Source organism: Diospyros lotus, chromosome 13 (genome assembly GCF_014633365.1).
Source record: "Diospyros lotus cultivar Yz01 chromosome 13, ASM1463336v1, whole genome shotgun sequence".
In the NCBI taxonomy this organism is placed as follows: Eukaryota; Viridiplantae; Streptophyta; class Magnoliopsida; order Ericales; family Ebenaceae; genus Diospyros; species Diospyros lotus.
In genome coordinates this window covers 21,009,969-21,024,328 of record NC_068350.1, presented here as the reverse complement: position 1 = coordinate 21,024,328, position 14,360 = coordinate 21,009,969, and the positions used below count along the sequence as shown (strand labels likewise).

At 35.8% G+C, this 14,360-nt stretch overlaps 1 long non-coding RNA gene across 1 annotated transcript in view; it reads right to left on the bottom strand.

Annotated features, from left to right (window-relative positions):
- The window catches only part of LOC127789226 (uncharacterized), a 31,572-nt gene extending 18,739 nt beyond the window's left edge, over positions 1 to 12,833 (bottom strand). The window contains exon 1 of the long non-coding RNA XR_008020514.1: positions 12,612 to 12,833. This is a non-coding gene — a long non-coding RNA (uncharacterized LOC127789226). The remainder of the gene's footprint in view (positions 1 to 12,611) is intronic.
- Between the last annotated feature and the right edge of the window lie 1,527 nt (positions 12,834 to 14,360).

Here is a 14,360-nt window from a genome sequence, read left to right as displayed (position 1 = left end):
GGTGCCAAGATGTTGTAAACCTTTATGTTTGCTTCCGCTGAATTTATCTAAGGGTATTAATATGGTGTTATATGTTATTGTTCTATATCATCCTTGTGATGACCTCCTTTCGGATATTTTATGCTAGCGGGACTATCCGGGAGTGGGCCACTACATCCTTGTTCTTTGATTGTTCATGTTATTCATTTCATTATTACTTGCTGAGCCTTGTGTATCACCTAGTACTCTTTGTCATTTCAGATAAGGGTAAAGCAAAGGAAAACAGTGGGTCTAGCTGCGAGTGATTCAGGGGAGTCTAACGTGTACAGAGCCATCCCGGACGTATGAGCTTGGGTGTAGATTTTGAAATTTTATTTTGATGCCCTATTTTTTGACGAGAATGCAAAATATCATATTTTACTCCCTTAATGTTTAGTTTTTTTATATTTATTCGATTCCTAAATGTACTCATTATTCTTATATTTTGATTTAGGAAGTAAAATGAGGTATTAAATGAAAAATGAAGTTAATTACATTATTTTCTGTAATTTGGAAATAACTCTCTCATTCGAACTTCGATTGAGATAATTCAAGATCATACGGAAAGTCACGAAAAAAAATCTACAACTTTCATGTTTTGTATTTTTAGAGATTCTAACTGCATCAAGGATAAAATCTGACTTGAAGTTGCTACAATTCCATAATTAGAAAAAAAATTCGTGAATAATGAACCATGCGCATGCTTTATATATTAATTATGAAAGTCCAATCGAAAAGCAGCATCCGTGAGAGCTTAAGTCCAAGAGGCAAATTGGGATCACTTATATATTATATTATAAAGTGAAAAGGTTAATTGGAAGCAACAAATTGGAAGCCCAAAAGGAAGCTGCGTGCAGTCTAATTGCAATTGACGTGGGGCCCATGGAGCAAGTAGAGATGAGCTAGGGTGTATGTGCTGTGCTTGCAATATATATATATATATATATTATATATGAGAACTTGAAGGAGCACGAGGCAGCAAACAGAAGGCTGGAACGAAATTAATTGGAGGCAGCTCACGGAGGAAAGCAAAGGCGCACGGAACAGCGCACAAGAGGGCAGCGGCCGATTGGATTTCTCCTCCCTTTTGTTCATTATTCTCTTCTGAGTTTTTATGATGGCCCTTCAAGGATAATTTTTTATATTTAGTTTAAGTAAATGGAAGTCTTAGAATCAATACAATTGTGATATCTAATTGATATTTATTTCTCAATTTATGCTTTGAGTATTGAATGTTCTTCTACACTTATTTTCATGATTGTCTCGTTTAATTACTAGGAGGCTTACTTGTTTATTATTTGTTGCAATCTACTGCTAGGTTAGATATCAAATCTATAATTGTTTGATCCCTCTAATTTATGAAGCAACTAAGATTTAATAATTTGTTGTGTCAGAAATTATTAGATCTTAAGAAAAACGCTCGACTAAATTAAATGAAATCGCTTGTGCTTGTGTTGTTTAGTTTCATCGATCTCTCTAACTCTTAAGGCGGCTACTAGATTAAATCTTTGGCATTTGTCTTGGGTTATTTAGTAATTAGGGTTGATTAGATTGCTTGTTTTCTAATTAACTATAACTAAGGATAGATAGAAAATTAATTCTAACGGTGAATATTCAGAGTGTGAATTGATATATATTTGTATTTCGATGGTGAATGTTGACTTAGACCACGATTTGTACTTTTGATTGGTTTTGATATTTTAATTTGAATAGTTCCTTAGTTGTTTTTTCTTAAAATTATTTTTGATATACTCAAAACCCCATCATTGTTCACAATTGTAATATTTAGAAAATGGGGCGTTACACAAGGACAGGTATTGGAATGGACAAGATGCTAGTTCGAGGAGCAGATTGGTGAATTGGTACACAATGGGATCACGGGAGCTCAATCGGGAGATTAAGCTCGAGTCAGATGCACAACAGAAGCAACCGGCATGCTCTTTGAGCTTGAGGTATCATTTACTATTTAATACATTTCCATTATGAATGGTTATGTTTTTATATATGCATATGGCTGCTATCACTGTGTTGTGTAAGAAGCGATCTGTTTTTGCTGTTTATTTGTATGTTCTTTTAAAAAGTTTTCAAAATCGGTTTGTCTTCTTGCATTTGCCGCTATGCGTTTGCACACGCCCCATGTAACACCCTGATTTTCCAAGGTGTAATACCCGGGAATCTTTTGAGGCTACAAATGGTATTTCATGAAGGGTATAAAAGGAATTGTTGAGATAATAAGGCTTTAGGGTACACTATCGCAGTTTTAAGAGACCAAATTGACTAGAGGGAGTACCTCGAACCCGAGATAGTTAAGGAAAATGTAATAGCATTGATGAGTAATACGAGTTATGATTTTTAGCATCAAATAAATGGAATCAGGAACAGTTTTCGGTACAACAGTCGATCGGGCTGAGAAAATCGAATTGACATAAGGAATATCCAAATAATCAACGGAGTGTCTTGAGGACTTAGATTTTGTATATGAAACAACCCTTGAGCGATTTCGGGTTGAAACAAATGGATTTAAGGTCAAAACGATCAATCGGGACAAAATGTAATTTTCTAAATTTGCCCGAGGGAGATCAAAATGGTAATTTTTCAGAAATTTCATGGGTGAAATGAGAAGTACAAAAATTATGGGCCTTAATGGTGGTATTGGAAAGATCAGGGGTGCTTTGAAAAGGGCAAAATCGAGATTGAAAGAAATAAGGAGGCCTAAGTGTAATAAACCAAACTTTAAGTGTGAACATAGCAACTAGAATTCCTCTACATGTGGCCGTCGTTTCCGGTGATGGGACGGTCAAGGGAGACCTGGGGGAGGTAGTATACGGCGTGGGGTTTCGTAGGGGCCAAGTTTTAGATCGGGAGGTGCTATGGCACACACCAAAAGGGGGGGTGAATTGGTTATCTTAAAAACTTAATTGACTTGGAAAACTTTTTAATACGAATTGAGGTTTTAGGATTTAAAACGTGAAGCATATAAAATGACATATGTAAGTTTACAAAGATAAATATGTGAACCAAGTGAGGAATAATGAAATACTTAGAAAGATAAATAGATCAAATGGCACAAGCACAAGAAACATAAGAATTTATAGTGGTTCGGCTTAATCCAAACCTAATCCACTACCTTAGCTCCTTACTAAGGATTTTGCAAACAATCCACTAAAACCCCCTACTTAAACCAAGTAGGTCCTCTAGTCCAAGATTAGGAATTACAACCTCTTACTTGTACAAGTAAGCCCTCTAGCACCTAGCTAGGAATTACAGCCCCTTGCTTTAATGAGCAAGTCCTCTAGCACAAAACTAGAAAAATAAGAGTGATACTAATGTAAACGAGATGCTAAGAGTTGGCACTCTTAGTTACAAGTTCTCTCACAATAAAAACAAGGCTTGAATGAATTAATACAAGTTAAAATCAAAGCCTTGAAGAGAGAAAAAATTAAAGCACAATCACTATAAATACAAACGAGAGTAATAGTAAGCTCAAATTATTTCATTCTCGTCCATTAGCCCTCTCTTGATCATCCTTGAGTTGTATTTATAGGCTTCCCAAAAGCTTTGCTCAAAATTAACCGTTTGTGATCGTTGGGATTTGAAAAACTAGCCGTTGGAAGCTTTCTGATAAAAGAGATAGTCGACAGAAGACAATGGATAGTCGACAGATTCATAAATAAAACAAGGCATAGTCGATAGAGAAGAAGGCATAGTCGACTATTGTTTAACCAAAACTACTCATAGTCGATAAATCCTTTTACATAGTCGACAGAAAAAAAATACAAAGAAAATTTTATAACATCATATACATACATAGTCGACAGAAGAAAAACCATAGTTAACTATCCTTTCATAATAGTTGACAGAAGCCATACATAGTCGACAGAACATCAAGCATAGATAGTTGACTATCTTTAAGCACATAGTTGACTATTTACAGGCATAGTCAACTGTATTAACACATATAATCGACTATTCACATAGAAAAACAGAACACTTAGCTGATAACATGTAGAAGAACACTTGATAGATACAAAAATGTATATTTTGTTTAATTTATATTTTACCTTCCATTTACTTTAATACATAAATGTAAATAAGAAAGTACCCCCTATTTGGATTCAATAAAAATATCCAAAAAATCAAAATCCATAAGAATAAGAAAGTAGAATTTGGGTTTTAGTACAAATTAGGGATTTAGCAATTTTACCACTCCCAAAATACATACCTTCTATTTATTGAAAAATTTATTAAAAATCGTTTTAACACTAATGAATACTAATTATCAAAATACCGGGAGATGATTTTCTAAAAAGAAAACATTTTCATATATGTCTCCTTATAAGATGCTAACATTCCAGACTTAGAAAAATATGACTTCAAAATCTCGATACTTGAAATTCATTTGGTTTTTATTTTCACAAAATAATACTTGATATTGAAATTGATTTATGTTGAAAACCACAACCTTGATTCATGACTTAAGGATTAAATAAAATATTATTTTTCATCATCAAAACAAAGCATGCAACAATAAAACAACACAAGTTCTGGTTGGTGATTGGCCAAGAAGTGGCCGGATTTTGCTATAAAAGGGGTGAGGGTTTGGCCAAAATTTAGCAAGCAAATCAGCCTCATTTTGGTGTGATTTTGAGAGATTTGGTATAGGGCTTTTGGTCTCGAGCGTTCAAGGATCATTTCTGGAGCATTTAGAGGAGTTTGGGGTGCGTTTTGTGGCCATTTGAAGCTCGGCCGGAGACGGGTAGTGACTCCGCCAACCTGCAACTGCCGCTTTGGAGGCTTTTTCGGCGTCCTTTCAGCCGGCAACCAGTGCCATTGTGATTGACTGGATGAGGGCTTCAAGGGGGTACTTTCAGATCGGCCATCGGAGACGTCGACGGCGGGCGGAATATTGAGGAAGAAGATGGCGCGTGGCTGCACGCGCCTCACTCCACGTGCAGCCACGCATAGAGTGCATGAGGGCGCGTGGATAGGGGTAATTTCGAGATTTTTCTTGTAGTATATTCCTTGAATTATTTTAATATTTATTGTGTTAAAAAATTTGGAAAAATGTTTGAGGAGATAATTATTTTGGAATTATTGAGGTAAAAATTGGGGGAAAAATAGAGAAAATTATGAAAAAATTGAGGAAAATGGATTTTGATGCTTCCTTAATTAAATATGATGTTTAGGGAGTGTCTTGTCTCGAGATTGAGTATAAGTACGAGTATTTGTGGTTTGGCATGCAAAACGATGTCGTGCATGAGAATCCAGGCGATCCGAACACATTTGAGGTGAGTAGTTTGATTCTAATCTTACCTTGTCTTGGAGGTGTCTTGGTATGCATATAGTGAGTTCAGGTGAGCAATTTTATCCTCCCAAGCTTAGGTTGCATGTGATTGGACCGGTTCCGGTGAGCGGTTATACCCTCCAAAACTTGGGGTTTTATACATAAGGCATTTTACTTGTGTACTTGTGGCATCGTATGCATATTGAACATGTGGTTTATTGTATCAACTTTTTTTACTTATAAAAGAGTCGGTGCATGGCATGTGATTTTCATATCATCGGGGTATTAGTTTTCGTATCATGGTTATGTCCTTGGGGGACGGGATGGAGTCTTCTTGAGAATGGGACAAGGTTAATCCAGGTGAACGGGTGACACAGTAGGGCACTCGAGGATTGAGTATGTCGCGACAAGGTCAACCCTAATAGGGTGTGGAATGGATTTTTCACAGGAGGTTGAGTATGTTAGTGAGATTTCTCAAGATAGACGTGTTGTTATCATTGTTGTATGTATATGTCATGCTCGTATGTCTTTCATGCATTCCGTAAACTGTTTAATGCCATCACTTAGATGTTTTATCATCTAACCTAGATTATGCCCCTAGAACATTCTACGTTCTAGCCAGGGACTACTGTAAGGGCGAGGACATGGCCAGTTGAGGGCCAACGGTGTTTAGTTTGATAGTCGTTGTATCTTTTTGGAGGCTTTAGTATGTATTTCGGTTATGTATGAAAACGTTGTTATCATTTGGTGGTCTGTATTACGTATTTTGTTGTGGAAATACTATGTAAGAACCACAGTATTTTGATGTTAATGTATCCACTGCATTGTACTATGTCTCGTTTAGTTGTGAGATTATTGATCTTGTTAGTTAAATGGGGAAAACTGTGGTTTTCGGGATCTTATCTGCATGTGGCGATTGTCCTTGAAATCACCGCGGACGTCGGCCATGGTATGTGTCGGGCATGTTTTTTGCATGCGAAGATTGTTCTTGATACACCGCGCGTGATGGACTTAAAAAAAAAAGATTCCCGGGGATTCCCTTAAGTGACGCGCCCGTGCGAGGCGGGGTGCTACACAAGGCGTGTCACTATAATATACTTTATATATAATATACTTTCTGCAACAATTCTTGGCCATCACGCACACTACACACATGCTCATATATATATATTATATATACCTATCATATTATGAATTTAATAAGAAGAATTAAACATTAAACTCACAAATTTCTTCCTCATGTCACTTGGGTAATTCTTGAATTGCAATTACTACCTTAAACATTGAATCAATAATTATTGAGATATTTAAAATCCAAGATTAATAACTCCATTTACTCGATAAGTGCCCTAGTTGTAATACCCAGTATTACATGGTAATGAAAATAAATAATTTTCGATTATTTTGAAAGGATCTCGAGTGGTCCGGAAAGCCTAATGGTCGATTTCGAGTAATTAATTAATAAAAATTGTCGAATTGGCAGCAGGGAGTACCCCGGGACTTGGATGTCCAGGAAAGAGGGTAAGAGATTGGTGAGTGTCTCAAGGTGAGACTAATAACGCTGAAAGCAATCCGATCGAGAATAATTTTCGAAATAAATTTTGTATAAGCCTGAATGGTTGCGAGTACCGAATGTTCTTAGGGGACCTCCAGGAAGTTGAGGGGACCCTAGGGGTGGTCCGATTTTGCAAGTAAGGTAACCCTGAAGCGTTTTGGGATCGAATAGAGGTCCCATGTAAGCGCAGAGATGAAATCGATATTCCTGAGTAAGTGTAGGTAAATAATTTTTGAGAAAAATCAATAATCTAAGTGGTTTGATGATAATTAATTAAAACTTGGAGGGTCCAAGTGTAATTATAAAATCCCCAAGTGCAAATATTAATTCCTCAAGTGGAATTATAAGATATATGGGGGTTTAATGTGAAATATATATATATGTATGTATAGAGGCGTGAGCTTCCTAGAAGCTTCCTCTTCTCTGATAAATTGAATACAGAGAATGAGAGAGAGAGAGAGAGAGAGAGGGAGAAGGCGATCGTGAGAGCCATGGCCGAGAGAGTTCATGAGCGAGAGATAGAGAAAGAGAGAGAAAGAGTAGTGCAAGATCGAGAGAGAGAGAGGCGGAGGGCAGTTGCTGGCTGGTTCTAGCAGCGAAGGCAATAGCGGCCATGGCCGCTGCAATGGGGGGTCGATCAAGCAAGAGTTGTGGCAGGCATTGAAGTTGAGTGAAGCGAGCGGTGGTGTGGCGTCATGTAGGGCAACCAATGGTGGTTGCTGGTGGCCGGTATGGGTGGTTGGTTGCATCGGCTAGCAGTGGAGGCGGCTATGGCGGTTGCGACTGCTGCGAGCGGAGGCTGAGCCGACGTGGCTCACGTCGGAGGTGGTCGAAGGCGGCTGATGCAGGGCTGGTGATGGCAGTGTGGCCAGCAGCGGCGGCAAGCGGTGCGCACGCGGGAAATAGATGAGGAAGAAGAACAGTAGAAGAAGAAAGAAAAAGAAAAGAAAATAATGAAAAAAATTTGGAAAAATGGGGAAAATAGGAAGAAATTCTAGAAAATTCTAGAAATTATTTTGGGGCTTGAGGAGCATACTGGAAGCTCGAGAATGGGATTTCGGGCATAAGATGGCAGTTAATGAGGCAACGTCGACGTGGGCGATTGGCCAATTTTTCCTTTTAGATTAGATGAGGTAATTAATTATTATTTTTTGAATTATTTGTTTATGTGAGATGTTGTGGAATATTATAATGTGAAGAATTGGTTGGATTTAAACCCATGGTTGGGGTTGTTTGTAGTTGTTGGCGGGTGGTTATTTGCTTTGAATAACAAATGCGTAGGCCCTAAGGTGATGCTAATGGAGTTGGGGTTTTGTGTGTTTATCTCTAGGTTCGACCGGGAAGGCAGTGATTCTAGAGGAACTTGAGGTTCGAGTTAGCATTCTTGCCAAGGCAGAGATGAGGTTTCGAGCCAGGTAAGGGATGACCCCATGTGGAGGTGGCCTTGCAAGTTGGTAAATATGTTTGATAATGTTTTTATGTAGCATTTTCATGTAGTGGTTATCACTTGCGTGATGTGAGATCTAGTGGACCTATGGCCATATGGAGGACTAGTGTTATAGGGGCTGATAGGTTGATGCCTCAAATCTTAGTGAGTTGTGAGGATGAATGGGCCTAGCCTCATTTGCATGCATTTAGAATACATAAACATGTTTATATTCATATTTACATGCATTGCACCCTTACTGAGTCTTTGTGACTCATGAGGTTTACCTCATGTTGTAGATGATGCAAGACCAAATGCAAGCAAGGATGGTGCCGGGAGACTATTGTGGTAACTAACATTGTTGCCCGAGATGTGTGGATGTGAATTCTCCTGTATTTTCTTATATGTATTCATGTGTTTGAATGTAAACGTATTGAGCACTAGAGGTATCTAGTTGATGTAATCCTAATAGTGTGATAGATGACTATGGGTCTGCGTGAAGTATGTGTGGCTTTAGTTGTTGAAGCCAAGTTCGAATTGAGTAAAGATTAACAAGGTATGTTCTCATAAATTCCTAATATTCAGCGAAGTGTTTGTTATGCTAGTTTTGTGCTTGGGTCACCTTTGGTTTGCTATGAGACGAGCTGAAAAAAAGTGAAGCTCACTCGGGTTTCGGGTCTTGGTCCGCTGTGTTTTCTTGTTTGAGTTGGGATCGATTCCTGAGTGGAGCGAAGGGAAGGACGAAATCTAGTCCCCACCTAGGGCGTTTCATGTTGAAACATAGTCCAACCCTTCAGTTGTGGTTCGTCGAGTGAATAATCCGGTCAATTATTTACCGATGGCACCTGTAAGTAGGAGTGGGTTGTTACACTAGTGTCCTCGTATGACCTTTGTTTTATTCCAAAACCACTTCAGAGTTGATTCTTACATAAAACTGGAGCTCCCTCAATGTTTCATTGACTTTTCAGAAGTTTGATTATTCAGTTTTTTAGGCTGAATCTTAATTGTACAAAAAATTGTCCCTATTTTTATTGTTTTTAGCGTTATAAATCTCGTCTCGAGACACTTGTCAATGTCATATTCTTTTTCTTTGATATCTATGTTCCAAGGAAATCCTTGCAGTTGATTCGGTCACTCACAACTCTAAGAAATTACATTTTAACCTTAAATGTAACACCCCATCTCACCGAGCGTGTGATCATCGGTTAATTTTATAAAATTTTGTTAATAATTATACTCCTATTTTAATCTTAAAATTGGGTTTATTCAAATATTTTGTGATTATATGTAAGTCTAAATGAAAAATGAAGATTAAATTAACATCAAGGCATATTTAAAGACTTAACCAAAATAATAATAATAATAATAATAAAAATATATAAAGACAGAAATATAATATAAACTACCATATACATGCGTGCATGCCATATATATATATACTAGGGAATGCCCGTGCCTAAAGTCACGGCACACTGTATTTATTAACATTGTATAACAAAAAAAAAGAAGTTAAATTAAAAAAGTTATTTTACAATTTAAACAAATTAAATTAAAAATTAAATATCAAATAATACATATCAGTATAAAAAAAAATTATAATTTGTGAATATAAATATCAAATATAAAAAAATTATATTGAAAATTTAATTCCAAAATTTATTGCTTTTGTGCATACATATAAAATTTAATTCCAAAATTTGTATATATATAAAAAGAGTGTGTGCATGTGAGAATGTGATGGTTTTGGGGGAAAACATAGCTTGATCTTAGCCATTGATGAAAAATCAAAACCCATCTCAATCATTGAAAAGATGTCCCCCCTTACATTTATGTTATACAATTCAAAAACCTTCTTACTTTATTATATAGATATAATATATATACAAACACACATGACTGCGATCATGACAATGAGTGGTCGAGAACCCTTGTGTTCTCTGACCCCTATGGGTTAGGAATTCTTGGTCGGAGAACACGTTTTTTTTTATGTTATTTTAATTAAAAAAGATTTTATTATAATAAAATAAACTTTGATAGTAAATTAAATATTAAATTTAGTAAATTAAACTTTGATAGTAAAAAAAAAAATTCTCTTATTATAAAGCAAGAAGATTTTTGACCAATTTCTATTAAACTTTAATATTTGACAAATTTCTATTAACTAATTTCTATTAAACTCAATAAATTAAATATTCTTTTTTAGTAAAATAGCAAATATTAAATTTATAAATATTATTTATAATTATTCATTATTATAAATATTATTATTAATATTCATAATATAATTATTATTAGTCATTTTATAAACAATTTATAAAATTTTAAATGACAAAAGAAATAAATATTTTAATTATTTAATATAAATATAAATAATAATATTTTAACAAATAACAAAGTCATCTACTGTTGGTGTCTTTTTCTATTTTAAAATTTTCAATTGTTGTAGAAAGCAACAATTTTTTACAGTAATTAATTTTTTTTTAAATAGAAAGCAAAGACTAAGTTTAGGTGTTGAACGAATTTATTGCATCATTTATAGTAGGGGTGTTAAAAAAATCGATAAACCGTGGAAACCGATCGAACCGAACCGCACCGCACCACACTGCGCGGTTTTTTGAGGGAAGCGGTCCGGCACGGTTTGAGAAATTCTCAAACCGTGCGGTTTGCGGTTTGAAGATTTCTCGGTTCGGTTTTAAACCGAATCGCCCAAGTATTTTGTAATAATAAAAAAATATGAAATAATTTATTCTCAAACCAAAAAAAACAAATTTGGTAAACAGATTATCTGTTTTGTTTATATATAAACAGATTGTGGACAATCTGAAACAATCTGTACAGATTATTTGTATAAACAATCTGTACAGATTGTTTATATATACAATATTTTTATAGAAAACAGATTGTATAAATATTAAATAGATTGTTTATATATAATTTTTTATTTATTTTGGTTTATGGGCTAAATGGTTGGTGAAATAATTTATTAAACCATGGAAATTGCACCACGAAAATTGATAGATTAATATTTTGGATGTTTTAAACAAATCGCGGAAACCGCACCGAATCGCACCGCAAAATGCACTACGGTTCGGTGCGATTTCGGTGCACCAAACCAGATCGCGCGGTCTGGCTTGACAGAAAAACCGCACAAGTGGTTTGGCGTACTGAAAATGTCAAAAACCGACTAAACCGAACCGTGAACACCCCTAATTTACAATAATAATTAATCCCCTCACTCAAGCTTAAAGTATAATTTTATTTACCTGTGATTTCTCTTTTTTAATTTTTATTTAATTAATTTGGTGCAATCAATCTATTTGAATGATTGACTTATTAAGTGGTAGGATTAATTAATCTGTTGAAAATTTTTAGCGGAATACTATTTTTTAGAAATGTTCTCATAATATTATGTGTATAATTAAATTATTATTAAATGTTCTCATAATTAATTAATGAAATTATTAAAAGGTTACTGGCAATTGAAGTGGGAGACAAAGTGAGTAGGGCTAGCATGAGGCACACTTACATGAGGCACACTTACATGGTGAGAATTGAAATTGAAATGAGTAATAACTTGCAGAATTGTTCTCCAGAGGCTGCCGAACATTTCCATTGAAGTGGGAGACAATAAAATTGTTAGATTTATTCTGGTTCAACTATATAAATGGGAGATAATTATTTTGTACACACATTGAAGTGGGAGACAATTAATTAATTATGTTATATTGTACACACATGCATATGAAAGTGGGAGACAATTCTCCAGAACAATTAGTTCAAGGCTGGCAGGAGGCACATTTGAAGTGGGAGACAAATGTGCCTGGAGAATTGTTCTCTAGAGGCTGCTGAGCACACATTGAATTATATACACAAATTAAAAAAATATATACACACAGTGACTATGCTTACAAACACACACATACAAACACAATGCAAACACAATCGCAACATTAAAACTATATACACACATTGGATATGCTCATAAACATAAAAACACTGACTACACACAGTGACTATTGGATATATACGCACACAGTGACTATTGGATATGCTCACAAACTAAAAAAATATATACGCACACAGTCACTGTGTGCTCACAAACACACAGTGACTATATACATACAAACACACAATGACTATATACATACAAACACACACAGTCGTAATGGAGTTTCAGCGATGGCGGGATATACATACACAGTGAGGAGAGAGAGATAAGGGATGAGAGATAAGAAATATACATACACAGTGATGGCAGATACACATAGTGAAATGGAGATAAGAAATATACACACACAGTAAAATGAAATGGAGATACACATATATACCTTTGAGCTGGAGGCGGAGCTTTAGGTGGCGTTGGCGGGAGCTGACAGCGGTGGCTGGGTAGGGGCGACGACGATGGGCGGCAGGGGCGACGACAGAGGGGGAGGATGGGATGGAGCGGGGCGTGATGGCGGTGGGCGGCAATGGCGACAATGCAGGGGCTTTGAGAGAGAGAGATGGGGGGAGGGAGAAGGGGGATGGGTCTGCAGAGAGGGAGTGAGTTGGGTGGGTAGAAAGGGAGGATGGGATGAGATGCATTTTGGGGGGAAAAACTATTGATCTCAGCCATCAAATCTCTTGAAAATTAATCTCAACCATTTAAAAAATATCCCCCTCACATTTGTCTTCAAATTTCAAAAATCATCCTCCCTTATTATATAGATATATATATAAGTCCAATTGCATATTCAAAGCCCAGCCTCCATGCGTGAAGCCCAAAATCTGAAATCCAATTTGAAGCCCAGCCGCAGGCCCCACTTGAGCAGCCCGTGGAAGAAGTTGAAGGTTTAAATTGTGGCCCATTGATGTGAATTTAAGCCCAGCAACATGAACGCAGCTTCTGGAATGGCTTGCGTAGTCCCTTATTCGTAATTACCTCATCACTTCAAGGGCAATCTGAGAGAGGCATGATATATATATACATTCTCGGTGCAAGCAGTGAAGGGGAGAGCCCCATCCGCCATTTCTGTAATAGAATAAGGGGTAGAGACCAGCACAGTGGGAACAGCAGGAACTCTCATTTCGTTTCTTTACTATTGATGCTTTTTTTTTTTTTTTTTTTTTTATTTCACGCACAACACTTTTAATTTCTGTCATTCCATTTGATTTCTATTAAATTTCTAGCAATGTTCTTTTAATTTTTGTTATTATGTTTTGTTCTGTGTTTAATTTCTTCTGACATTCCGTGTTATTTCAATTCAAGTACTTCAATTCTATTTAATTTTCAGTATTTAGATTCATTAGTTTATTCTGTCCATTTAATTTCTGTCTACTTTAATTCTGCAAAATTTCAATTCTTTCTTTTAATTTCTACAAATTAGTTTCGGCACTTTAATTTTTGCCATTTAATTTCGGTAGTTTATATTTTTTCTATTTAAATTCTGTCAATTAGTTTTTAAATGAAGATGTGTGGCTAATAAATTCTCGAGCCAAAACAAAGACAGTGTTCGATGTCAAAATTTCTCGATATAGCTGAACTTCATTGTAGTTGAGGTGTTTAAACTAATTTTAAGTATTTTTGCCAAAACATTTGAGTTTGGATTGAGATATATGCCTAATTCGGAACCCTCACGTCATGTATGTGGGTTGCCCAACTTGGAAATATCATCATTCATTCCAAAGCTTAAGTATACTATATCCATTTTGGTTTATAGTGGTTGCTTAAATTAGAGTCGGCATGTCATGTATATCGGTTACTATAATTAGAACCATCATCATCCCGAAATATAATCAATAGCAAAGATTTTAAAATTAACTTAACCCGATGATACCCTTTTTTTGAGTCTTGGGAAATATTTGAATTGACACTGAAATTGTCTTGATTCGAGACATTTGGTTTTCAGTCGCACATTCAATTTCCTTTTTCCTAAAATTAGTTGAATTGGTATGACAAACTCGTTCAACACATACAAATTTTCACTGCTTTTATTTTCGTCTTAATAAAGATCTCCCAGTGAATCGACCTGGAATCCCATCCTGTAACGACCCATTAGAGGGTTTAGATTTTTATTTAGAAATTATTGAATTTCTTA